General features: G+C 29.1%; 1 long non-coding RNA gene across 1 annotated transcript; it reads left to right on the top strand.

The window, feature by feature from the left end:
* The first annotated feature begins 12,494 nt into the window (after window positions 1-12,494).
* On the top strand, window positions 12,495-13,091 carry LOC112516014. The gene is made up of 2 exons (XR_003069566.1): window positions 12,495-12,583; window positions 12,727-13,091. It is a non-coding gene; the product is annotated as an uncharacterized LOC112516014 (long non-coding RNA).
* Window positions 13,092-14,003: the final 912 nt, after the last annotated feature.

The following is a 14,003-nucleotide window of genomic DNA, read 5'->3' as shown; positions in this document are numbered from 1 at the left end:
GTTAAACACTTACCAGGTGAATTGTTACATAAGATACGTTTTGATGTACTACAATCTTACCCGATAAAATAAGTTATAGTGTTGACTTTTAACGACAAGTGTTTACCGGGTAAGCAATTAGGTAAACAACCCCTAACGATCTATCTAATTACGATTCTTCTAAAAACTTACACTTGAATCTTTCTTCTATAGAAGTAATCATGGACCAAACTCAAACACATATGAATGGTTACTATATATAGAAGTTATGTACTAGCATTAGACATTCAAATAATATTAAAAGACATCTATTTTTGATGATTTTTTTTTATAAAATAATTTGTAAATTAACTATAAATTGATCTAATCACATAATTAAATTCTTACTTTATTCCGTACTGATGGTCAAATTGGTCCGGGACATGCAAAGGACCGGCCTGACCTGAGACCGGTAAGGACCAGTCATAGACAGGGGCGGATACACATGAGGCTGGTAGGGGTCAAAAGCCCCCAATAAAATGCTTCACTAAATTGGTTCAATCTTATTAAACTTGTGATATTTATTTAGTGTTTGCTATTGGGACCTCGACACAAAATAACAGGCCCCCAACTATGATAAACTTCGTATTTTTAATTGGTTTAATCTCGCACTTTCTGGTATTCAATAAATGACAACTCAACTCAATACCTACCTACTTCTCCTTAGAACTCAACTCAAACCTAATGTTTTAACGATTTAATAAGCAATGTGTTTACTTGTTTTAAGTGTAAAATGTATAGAATCTATATAAATAGTATTATAATCTGTCAGTTTAACGAAAATAGTAAAAAAAAACTGAAAATCGAACCGAATAAGTTATCTTTATTCTGTTAATAGAAACATTTAAGCCAAAAATGAAAATCCGAAACCTTTTTTGGTTTGGACAAATTGTTCGGTTTTGAAATTTTTCGACATTCCTAAGTATAATAATTTATGATTCTGCCACTGGTTATAGAACTGCCAACCGAGACCAGTTACGGTTTTAAAGGGTTTCGAGGGACCGGCCCGACCGCGATCGAGACTGGTTATGGGCCCGACCCGGTTTTTTAAAAAGTAGCATTTTCTTAAAAAAATATATATATATGTTATACCGTTTTTTGGTCTTTTTTTGCCTTCAAAACTTTATATATAAGTGTCATGGTCGAAAAATTTACATACTAACATACAAAACGCAAAAAAAACGTTCATAATTCTTGGTTTTAATTATAATAGAACGCACTTTTAAAGTGTATTTGAGCGACCTAATTATAAATTTTATAATGAATTAAAAAATCTGTCACTAAAAAAATTATCTAGTTTTTTGGTCGGGACCGGCTAACTATAACCGGTTATAAGAATGCTTAACCGGGCTTAGTATTTTCGACCTGGACCGGTTATGACCGACACTATTGAGGCCCAAGACCGATAAGGACCAGCCCGACTCGGAACCGATTTTTGGCCATCACTATATTAGTAACAAAATAAAACAAATTCATATATTTAATATTGTATAGTAATTTATAAAATAGTATTTACCAATCAAAAATTATAAAATTATATTAGTATTTTTTTAATAAGTATAATACAAAGTTATTATATATTATTTTGAAACAAGAGATAGAAGTTTCTGTTGAGGAGCACCAAGTCATCGATTTGTTCCATATTGTTTTGTTTTTATATCCCAATTATTTATTTAATAGATAAAAAAGTTTAACATGGGTGACGGCCATGTCGAAGCTCTGTATTTTCTTTATTTATATTATAACATTGATAGAGACAAAATAAAATAAAACATTAAAATTGAAATATATCTCATTATATTACACAATTATCATTCTAATATATATACTCTATTATAAAGCATTTGACAAAAACTATTAGAAATCATTTTTATGCATTAAATATTGTTTATTAATGCATGTTATTTACAATTCAAGATCACAAGTAAATTGTACATAAGTATAATTTATTAAATCTTCATTTTTAAATTTGTATAATTAACTATAGATACACATAATCAAATACGAGATAATCATCTCATTTTGAATATAAAAATATAACTAAGATAATCATTAGTTATTAAAAATACTTAATCATTAGTTATTAACTAATAAATTACTTCGTTATTAAATTATAAATATAATACCGAATTAAAGAAATTACACAAAAAAACCAGATTTTTAAATAGTAAATTTGATATTAATATCGATATATTCTTTTTTCAATTTTTTATGATATATTTATATTTAAATTTTATTTAAAATAAAAACATCATAACTTTCTCAAAACTACTAAAAATGTATTATATTGACATAAATAAATAATAAAACAAAACATTAAAATTAAGATATATCTCGTTATATTATGCGACCCCCTTTCTTATATATATATATATATATATATATATATATATATATATATATATATATATATATATATATGTGGGATTCACAAATATCACATGTCTATGCACCAAAATAAATATAATTAATGCCAATGCACCATGTGTAAATACATTTATAATATTATTTAACAATATATTCCAGTGGGTTTTAATCATTTAAGAATTTTATGATTGTAAGCTTCATTGTAAATTATCAATTTAAATTAATTAATGTTTTAATTAAGAGATAATTAATGATTTTTAAGGAAAACTCTAATTAATCTCTCTCTCTCTCTCTCCTCATTTAATGTTGTATTTTGGTGGGAAAAAACCTGATAATAGCTACAACATTTCACTACAACAATATTATGTTTATAAAACGCTTAAAATGTCTATACATTCTAATATCATACTTTATAGAACTTAAGTATATAGGACGAAACAAAAAAACTTCATAACTAAAAGTGTTACAATATGTGTATAAGACGTTTTTACGTGTTTTAAAAAGTATTTAGGACACTTCTAAAGTAAAATATCATATTAGTTATTTTATACGACACTATTTGAAAAAATATCATATGAACACAAGCGTCATATAAATAGATGAGTTTATAGGACAGTTCTCAAACATGTTATATAAAATAGTTAATACGAAACACTTTATTTTTAAAAAAAAATCCTAAAAAAACTTACAGAAATGTCCAAAATCGTCCTATAAACTTATTAAACATTTTTATTTTATTTAATAAATGAATAAAAGATGGGAAATGGTTGCTTGAGATCTGGAAATAGAATATTGCAAAGGTGTCTAAAATTCGTAACTTTGGCTTTTACTCCCATCTAATAATTCAATTACATGCTTCTTTTTCCCTATTTATTACTACATTAATTTTTATAACCTAAAAAATAATTTATAAATATAAATTTTTAATATCAAAATTATAACTGGTTTATTATTATCGGACTTGTACTTACGTTGTTTAGTTTTTATTGTAATATATTTCTTTTAAAAACTTAAACGTTAAGACTATATGTTTTGCTCTTTATCTATACTGTATTATATTGTATTTGACAAATATTCTTAAAAACCATTTTTTATGCATGAAGTAATGTTTATTGATGCATATTAATTAAAATCTGCAATTACAAATAAATTTGCATAATTACAACTTATTAAAGCTTCATGTTTGAATTCGTGTAACTAACTGCAAATAAACATAATCAACTATAGAATAAAATCTAATTTTAAATATAAAAAATCTAAAATATAATTAAGATAAGTATTGAGTTTCACTTATAACAGAATAATTAATTATTATCCTTATAAAAATTATATTATTAAACCAAAAATAAATTACTTCGTTATTAATTCTAAATTAAACTATAATAAAAAACTTGAATTGAAGAAATTACATAAAGAACAACATTTTGTAAATAGTTAATTTCATACTAATATCGATAAATTTTTTTCAAATTTTTATAAATATAAACATTATAGTTTTATCAAAATCACATAAAACCGTATTATATCGACAAAGACAAAAAAGTAAAACAAAACATTATCTTGATAAATCTTGTTGCATTACACGAACATCCTTCTAGTTTTAATAACGACTGTATGTTTTTAGACATATTTTAATAAGAAGTTGGTGAAATAATTTATAGTAAAAAAAACTGTCGGTTTAAGCAAAAATAAACTTGTTTATGAATTCAATAATTATGTTATCATGATATATAAAATAAAATAAAATAAAATAAAAGCACATGGATTTGACAACAAATAAATAAATACACCCACGAAAAATGATTTTGCACTTTAATCTTTTCGTATTTTTCTTTTTGGCAACGACGTCTCGATGCATCTAAATAATAATTCACAGTTTTTTTTTTTTAGGGGGGCGGATGGTGATAGGGGCCTGTAGGGGCTTTGGCTCCTGAGCTTTTTTTTTCGATAAAGTGAAGTATCTCCAGTCTATTAAGGTTTGAAGTATAAAATTCTTATAGGCCACTTTATTATTGCTGATCTAGTCCATTTGTGTTCCACCTCTAATTTTTAAGTATAAAAGTCCTAGAGCGATTGGTTGTTAACCGATTGGTCGTAGGTTCGATCCTATTTGAGGAGATTTGAAAATTACTGTCAACACCTCGGTATAGGTCCGGATACTCCATTGTTCCATAGCCCTGGGCCTATTTACAACTATCCGATACCGACTCCTGAGGATGCTTCAGAATCTTTTCGGAACCCATCTCATTCGTCGACTCTATGTAATCTAATATTTCTCTCACTCATCAGTTCTGTTACAAGTTATCGAACCTCTGAATCTATGCACTCTTCTTTCTTTTATCATTTAGGAGCCGTGATCCGCTGCCGAACTTATTCCAAAAGAGCTCAGATTGAATCGGAATTGCTATCCGAGCTCTCTTATTGAATTGCTCATTCAATGAGCATTCTCAATATTATGCCTTGAAGAAGACTCGAATCTCCACTCTCTATGTCCCTCCCCATGTAAACATATTTTATTGTCTACAGGGGAATTACGATTACTTGTTTTTTAGTACAAGTGGCTACAACATTTTCTATGCTCTAAACAGTCTTGTTTTTTTGAACATGAAGAAATAAAGAAGCTGAATTTGACTAACTGATTCATTAATTATCTGATTGTTGAGTATAGACTCCTTTTCTTTTTTAGTTTCACTTAATTCATATATTTGTTATTTTTTTGAAAAACTCTTCGAACTCTAAAATTTAGTGGCTTTCATATTTTGTTTCGATATATATAAAATGACTGAAAATGACTCAATAAAACGACATAACGTAAATGACTAAAATGTCCAAAACTATTGAAAGTTAAATTTGTCTTTATATAAACAATTAATGCAAAAAAAAATGAGATGTGTCCCTTAGCTTACATGACAAGGGTTGAACATGGCCATAACAATTGGTTGGGAAATTTTAAATGGTAAATTGTATAAAAATAAAAATAAACTCACATACAGCTAGCGCAAACAAACTTTGATTTTGGTGACAAAGGTTGAACATGTCATTTGCTGAGGTTTGACCTCTTGATCTTTTAGAAGGCTAAAAACTCACATACTGCTAGCGCAAACAAACTTTGATTTTGAAAACATGTTCTTAATAATATCAACGTGTTTAATGAACCATTTAGGGGTTGTTTGTTATTAAGAGCCACCTCTTAATTGGTAAGAGGTAAGGGTTGTTTGGCAAAAAAAAAGGCTCTTAATGGTTACATTACCCTCTTAATCATTTTGCATCCAGGGCTTCACTAAACCATTCAGACTTCTATTTTTCCAAGTTTGCCCTCTCTACTCTCTACACCAACGTTCCTCACACAATCGCTGGTCTTCAAATCGCTCCCCCCCACACGCACGATCGCCAGTCAAATCGCTCCCCCCACACACGATCGTCAGTCTTCTTCTTCCAGCAGGTCACACGGTCGTCGTCTCCGGTCGCCGTCTCACGTCACGTTCTTCCAATAGGTCTCCGGTCGCCTTCTTCCAGGTCTCCGGTCGCCTCCATTCTTTTCCTCGCAAGCTTCAGGTATTTCCGCCCCTATTGCTTCTGTAGTTATCTGAATGGGGTTATTGATTTTCACTGTAGTTATCTGGATGGGGTTATTCCGCCCCTACTGCTTCAGGTATACCCCAAGAAAAAGGAAACAACAGATTATGTTCACTGTAGTTATCTGGACATGGTTATTGATTTTCGACATTTTTTGATAAGAAAAAGGAAACCAACATAATGATATTCCTGCTGTAGTATTTCATCGTATGGGGTTATGCTTTTTATTGAGAGGGTTAAAATGGTAATTTGTTGTCGTTCAGAAAACAGTTACCAAACAACATTATTTCATTCAGCACTTAACCATTCTGGTCCTCTTAACCATTCTGACCACTTAACCATTATGCACCAAACAATTTAGCAACCGTCAAACAGCCCCTTACTTTCAAAAACTCTTATTGAACGTAATAATAATAAAAATCATTTTTTTTTAAATCATCAGTAAGGATCTTTTAAAACAAACATATGATCAAAAATTTTATTTTTTCCATTTTATAAATTATGTTACTTTTCTATACAATTTATTTATTATGATACTATAAGTTCACCAATAAATTAAATGTTTGTTTGGTTTATTAAAAATAAATAAGATATTTATATGATCTAATTACTATTTGGATTTAATTTGTTAACAAAACTAGGGAGAGGAAACATTATCTGTTTATACTATATTGTAAAATATTTGATAAAAATTATTAAAAACTATTTTTTTTATACAAGAAATATTGTTTATAGATTATATTACTTAAAATTCATGATTACGTGTAACTTTATGTAAGTACATCTCATTACATCTTCATTTTTAAATTCGTGTAACTAATTGCAGATAAAAATAATTAAATACAAGATAAATATTCATTTTAAATATAGAAAATTTAAAATATAATTAAGATAATCATTGAGTTCTAACAGAATGATTAATTATTATCTTTATAAAAAACTATATTATTAAACAAAAAAAAATTACTTTGTTATTAAATCTAAAATAAATTATGATAAAAAAAATTGAACTAAAGAAATAGTTAATTTGATACTAATATTGATTTTATTTTTTTCAAAATTTTATGCTACCTTCAAATTTATATTTCATTCAAAAATGAAAACGTTATCATTTTCTCAAAACCACATAAAATCGTATTATACAATAGAGACAATGAATAAAAACTAAGCATTAAAATTGAGATCTATCTCGCTACATTACACGAATACTCTTTTGATACTATTTTAAAGCATTTAGATAAAATTCTAAAAATATTAATTTATGAAGCATTAACTACAAATTATTAATATATTAAAGACTTGTAATTTATTATATATATATTTTTTTTTATTAAAAAAGCATCCTATGTAGATGGAGCAACAACATATGAATAGACTTCATACCTAATTATGTATAAGGAAAGTAATGTTTTGTTTTAATATTCAATTTTATACGAAAACAATAATTAAATAAAAAAATTACATATGATTTTATGCTAAAATCACATGTAATTCACATGATTTTGGTCACAACCTAAGGTTACAGGCCACATTTTCCACACACTATTGCATTAACCGTTAGTAAAAAATCACATGTAATTTTGTACATGTTTGACCGTTTTTATGTTCTTTTCTTTGATTAACATTCTCACGAGAACCTCTCTTTTTGTTTCAAAACGATCAAATATATTGCAGATCAATCATTTCATTTTTTTTCTGTATTTTCTTGTTGTATAGCGCAGAAAGATGAGTTACATCATTGAGTTTACTCAACTAATAACTGTATTAATTTTTTATTTGTGTAAAAATTCGATCACCGTTCACCTCAACTGACCTCACACAAAATCCACCTTCAACGACGGTACGACACCAATGTAAAAGTACATTCTTTCACTCACTCAATGGCTAATTAAACCCAGGACTGGTTTTGTATTTAGATAAAATCACTTCACCCGTTTGCCAAATTGAGCTGCATATCAGTAATATTTTGATTTTATATTATCAGTTTTCAGTAAGATTTTACATACGAAATATATAAAGTTATCTTTATTTTATTGTAGCATGGACTTTTTAAGGTGTCATGGATAAGTTTTTGTTGTAATGTGTTTGAGAAAAAAGTAACATAAATTTTTGATTCTTGATTGTTTAAAGTGAGATGAAGAAAAAGAAACACTTTAATTTGTTAAAAGAATATTTACATAGAAAAATTAAAAAATTTAAAACAATTATATTAAATTAAATCAGATTCTTTATTTTAAAGGTTACAACATTGATTATATTATTAAAATATATGATATATTTTAATAAAACATTAGAGTAAACAAACTTGGTTTCTTGTGGTTTGTCAAAAAGAATAGTACTATTCATTCCTGCAGTTTTGAAATTACGATATAACCATCATGGTATGTAAAAACATCTGGATTTGATTACTCTCTCCAGTGACCACTAAAAAAATTTGTTAAGTCGATCTTTTTGTCTTTTACCCAATCAAAAACCATAATGGCCAAAATCTTAAAATCGATCTTAATTGAGTAACAGGAAAAAAAAATGGATAAAAAGACAAAATGCATATCAATTCTTTAGTGACCATTAAATGGAGTAACCAAATCTGGACGTTTTATAAACTATGATAATTATTATGTAATTTAAAACCGCAAGGATGAAAATTATTATTTTCAGTAAACCACATGAACCAAATTGGTCAAACAAAATAGAGGGGGGAGGCCCCTCCTATCAAGAGAAAAAAAAAACCAAAAACACTAAGGACAAATTTCGCGCTCGGGTGGGGACGAACCATATATCCGTATTTTTAATAATTATATCAATTTACCATTGACAGTGACGGAACACATAAGTAAGACACATCTCAATGTTATAGAGGTTCTATTATGGAGCATTGGTCATCGAGTTCAACCACTCATGGTCTATATTTCGAATCCTCCGATGTTTAAGAAATACTCTGTGGCTAGAATTAGATCTTTACGGGACACTCGGTCATCAAATTCAACCACCCACGGATTATAGCTTGAATCCTCCAGTGATATAAAACCCATATCTAGCTATCAAATGGGATATCCCACATTTCATATAAATATCGACTTCAATGCCTATGGATACATTGCATTCTAGTATAAGATATGTAACCTTCCAAATACGTCATCCGTTATCCAACATATCATCATTTGTATACGAAAACCATCAAGTGAATAAGATCACACTTTATCAAATAAATCAATTATATGAACATCTCATGTTTCAGTTCAAAAGCTTATCAAACAGTGAAATAATCACCCCCAAAGCATATAAAACCATTTCCTAGATGCAATCAGCGACCCTAGGATCATGGCTCCAGGGTCGCCCGCTACCACTCTACTTAGGGTACCTAACACGCGACGGTGGCCTTAAGGTGTAAGGGTCGCATACCACCACGGTCGCAGATCCTCAAATTCCCCACTTACGGTGCATAAAGTGCGAGCTTGCTATGCGATGCAAGGGTCGCGACACTAGGTCGCATAACACTAACTGAAGTTTGAAGTAGAGATTTTGAAGTATATCTCAATAAGATATTGTTTAAAAAAACTTCCAAAACACATTTTGTTATATGATAAAGAAAAATTAAAAATTTGGGACATATTTGAACCAAAGGCCCGTCCTGGGACCGGTTCTAGACCTGGCTCTGTACATGGAGAACGAACCAAGTGTTTTTAGTTAGCATCGACTACGATGAAACCTGTTACAAGAGGGCAATCTTGGACCAAGATCGACTTGAACCCGTATCGTCCTATACGAGACCGAATTTAGCGATCTATAAGACCACCCGTGCATGTTCACCTTGATGATATTGGACCGTTTTGCAATTTAAAATGGTTTAGCCCAGAAACCTAATCCCATCTACATGGCCCAAAGATTGTTTATTGGGCCTAAAAGTCATAACCTAAGCTAGTAGTAGTGTGCATTCTCCTTTTTTAGTTCTTTTTTTAATTTGTTTATTTATTTAATTATTTACGACCGTAAATAATTTCCTAATGATTAAGTTCTTGTTATATACCTCTATCATGTCTCTAATAATGTAGTGAACGTAACACATTTGCGTCATTATAATACAATCGGATTTATATGATGTTAAAAATATGTAAGTTTTAATAGACTATTTTATAAAGCTCAAATTTATCTGACAAAACACCATAAGGTTAGTGTTTGATTAGTTTGAGAAAGTTAAAAGTACATGGAGGTCTCAGGTTTAAATTTAATAAGTAATGAAAATCTCCTTGTGGTCACGGAGGTTCAAATGCGGTGACTTCTGGCTATCCGCAAAGCAGGTGGTCTCCTTGAGATTAGTCGACTCGCATAGCGGGTTAGATATCCAGCTTAATGGAAAAAAACAATTGTACGTTATATTACAAAACTGTTGCAATTAGTTTATATGACACTTTTACTTGTTTTAACAAGTTTTTCATGACATTTTTAAAACAAAGTGGTTGAATTAGGTTTTTTACACGACAATTTTGAGAATTCTCCGTTTTTCGTTCCAAATTTTAAGTTCATAATGAATTCAGATTTGAAGCCTAATATTTTATATTCGTTGAATCAACTAACCTTAGAAGAGATTATCCCAAGTATTCGTAGAATCAACAGGCTTAATCTTTATTTTTATTGTTATACGTTATATCAGTTACTTATGAATATTAAATTCATAAAGTAAACTAAGAGGTCCGAAATAACTACTTTGAGTAATTTCCTAAAGTTATTGTTGATTTGAGGACAATGGCCATTATGTAAGTTTTGTCGATTCCAAAAGTATCATCATTCCATAAGTTGTACATCAGTGTACAAGTCAAAAAAAGGAAAGGAAATTATATATATATACATATATATATATATATATATATATATATATATATATATATGGGGTTGGGTTCACGTGAGACCAACCTATTCTCGTGAGATCCGTGAGACCACTATTTTACACTTGAACTTTCACAGCAAAAACGTTGTGAAAGTTATATACCTTCACAATGTTTTGATGTTAAGTTTCAAGTGTAAAAAAGTGGTCTCACAGGTTTCACGAAAACATGTTGGTCTAACATGAAACCAACCCTATAAATATGTGTGTTTTTGTATGTATAATAAGTGGTAATTAAACAACGTTTGCATGTGAAGAAATGGGTAAAATCCAAGCAACCAACCACTATTTCTTTTTCTTTTTGCGACAGTTTGTGTTTTGTCGCTAAACGCTTTCCAATTCACACAACCTACTTTACATGTCATTTCATATATACTCTATTATATTATACATTAAGGATGAATTTCTTTTTGTATTTTGAGAATGAAAAATAATGCAAACTTTTATTTGAAAAGAAAAATGTAATTTTTTTAGTAAAAAAATAAATATTTTAAATTTCATTGAATAAAAAAAAGCTCTCTAAAAATACATTGATAGTAATATCAAATTAAATCTTGTAAAATTCTCCTTTTTTTTAATTCAAATTTTTTAATAATTGAAATATTTAATCCATCATTAACTTTTATAAAAACAAACTTTGTTAAAAAAATTAATGCATTCAAACTTATTGATGAAAACAATAAGAATGATATATAGTTTCCTCGAAATTAAGTTTTATGATTTCTTTATATTTGAAGATTTTGTTAACTTCTTTATCTTCTTTTCTTTATTTTAATAATTTAGTGTACATTTTAACATAGTTGTGGAGTAAAAGAAAAACTGTAAAAGCTCAAAAATATATATTTTAGCATAGTTGTTGGCAAATCTTTAAGGTAGTGTTTGGTACGCAGACTGGATGGGACATGACAGGACGGGATGGTACGGGACGGGACGGGACATGACTAATTGTCTGTCCTATGTTTGGTACGACTAGAACAGGACGAGACAAAACTATTAAAATGATCATATTACCCTTAAATGTTGTTCAATGTTATTTTATATCATATAATGATTGTAAAATGACAACAAATCAATCAAAATATTGTCATTTTAACTTTAGTGCCATGTTGTTCCACTTTTTTTGGTGGAACAAGAAATATCAAGATTTGTCCCACTAAAATTAAAAATAGTCTCATATTGTCCCATGTTTTTTTTGTCCATGACATGCCAAACATGATACTATTTTTTTTGTCCCGTCCTATCCCATGTAATTTGCATACCAAACGCACCCTAAATGGTATGAGGTGTGGTGTGGCGGTGAGATCCAGTTTCAAGCCTTAGAAGACATGGTGAAGCCATCATGTTTTTAAGTCGTGATTTATGATAGCAAATTTGTATATCATATATAACTATATATATACACACACATACACAAACACATACACACACACACACATATATATATATATATATATATATATATATATATATACTACTATTACTCAATGAGTTAAACAATTTAAATTAAGTTATATATATACTATATAAAAACTTAAAGTAAGACGCAAAATTTTTAAAAAAAATCAAATATCATGTTAGAAAACTGTACATTAGATCATAATATATCATAGAGTTAACATGGTGTAAGTGCCGTAGATGCTCTTATTACATATACATATACATATGGAGAGAGATAAAGATAAAAGAGTGTCTCGTCACACTTCCTCCCTTCATTCTCCCAACGCACAATAATTAACACAGGTATTCCTCTTCCGAATTCCGTCTCCTTCCCCTCTTTCTCTCTCTCTCTCTCTCTATATATATGTATATATATATATATATATAAGTAGATACATATGATGGGTTAATGTATTATGTATATATATGTTCAATTGTTATTGTAGGTAGGTTTATAATATAAATGGGAAGGATGGGTTTGGAGAGATTGATGGTGTCGGTGAAGACGAGATTGATAAGGTCTCTAAAGATTTGGAAAGCAGGTGCAGTTGCAGGTGATCATGAAGCAGAATCATACAACAAGATTCAAAAGAGCGACAGCATGAGACTCGAAATACGAAGCAGGAAAGCACGAAAACTCATCCAACAAACCCTCAAACTCGCTGATCATTCCAAACCCTAGCTACTCTTAATTAACTTAATTTTCATCATCCATATATATATATATATATGTATTAATGTATATATATCATGTACCCAATGGTTTTAACTCATTAATTACCTCTGTATTCAAGGTCTCCATTGTTCTGAATCAAGGTTAATTTTATATATGCTAAACACACACACACACACACACATATATATATATATATATATATATATATATATTTGCAGTTCTGTTAAGAAACTAAAATTGATAAGAACTTGAAATTGTTCACGACGCGACATGTGGCATATTCATGAATATGAATGTATTATTTATCATGGAGGTTGTAACATATTAATCGTGTGATTCATGGTGAATATTCATCCCATAGAAGGACACGTGACATGTTCTGTGCTGTTTCTATGTTCCTAACGGAACTTCCCTATATATGTATTAAAGGAGGATCAAACGAGAACAAGAGTAAACATGAAAAGACCAAATCACATGCATGTTATTTTCCACTAAAATCAAATGCGACTACGAAACACATTCAGTGCAAAGAGTGTGCAGGCGACTTGTCATGCAACCTAAAATTACATGGGATTTTGCCGTTTTCATATTTTCTTATTTAGTCGCTATTTTTATTTGAACCCGACTCTCTCCCCCTTATATAACATTGGATTACATTTATCCAAAGGTTTAGACACATATGATTAGAACCGGATATTATATACATATGTATGTATGCTTATCCTTCTTTTTATCAGGAATGTGTGGAGGATATAAAGCAACTTAGAAAAAGAATTATAAAGTATTTTATTATTTCAATTTAATACATGTAGTTCATTAATATCTTTCTAATCCTTTTCACTTATTTTAAAATGATAAAATAAAATAAATAAACATGCTAGAAAACTAATCAAATAGTCTTTGTCCTAGCGGTATGTGAGTCATTGACCTCATAGAAGAAGATTAAATGTTCAAACTTTATCAAATATCAGAAGAGTGTAAGAGTTTATTTGTTTAATTTATCGTCTATAAATATTATCTATACTATATTATAAAGCATTTGATAAA

The sequence above is a fragment of the Cynara cardunculus genome, assembly GCF_001531365.2.
Source record: "Cynara cardunculus var. scolymus isolate 2C chromosome LG 7, CcrdV1, whole genome shotgun sequence".
Taxonomy (NCBI): domain Eukaryota; kingdom Viridiplantae; phylum Streptophyta; class Magnoliopsida; order Asterales; family Asteraceae; genus Cynara; species Cynara cardunculus.
This window is presented reverse-complemented; position numbering and strand designations above follow the sequence as displayed.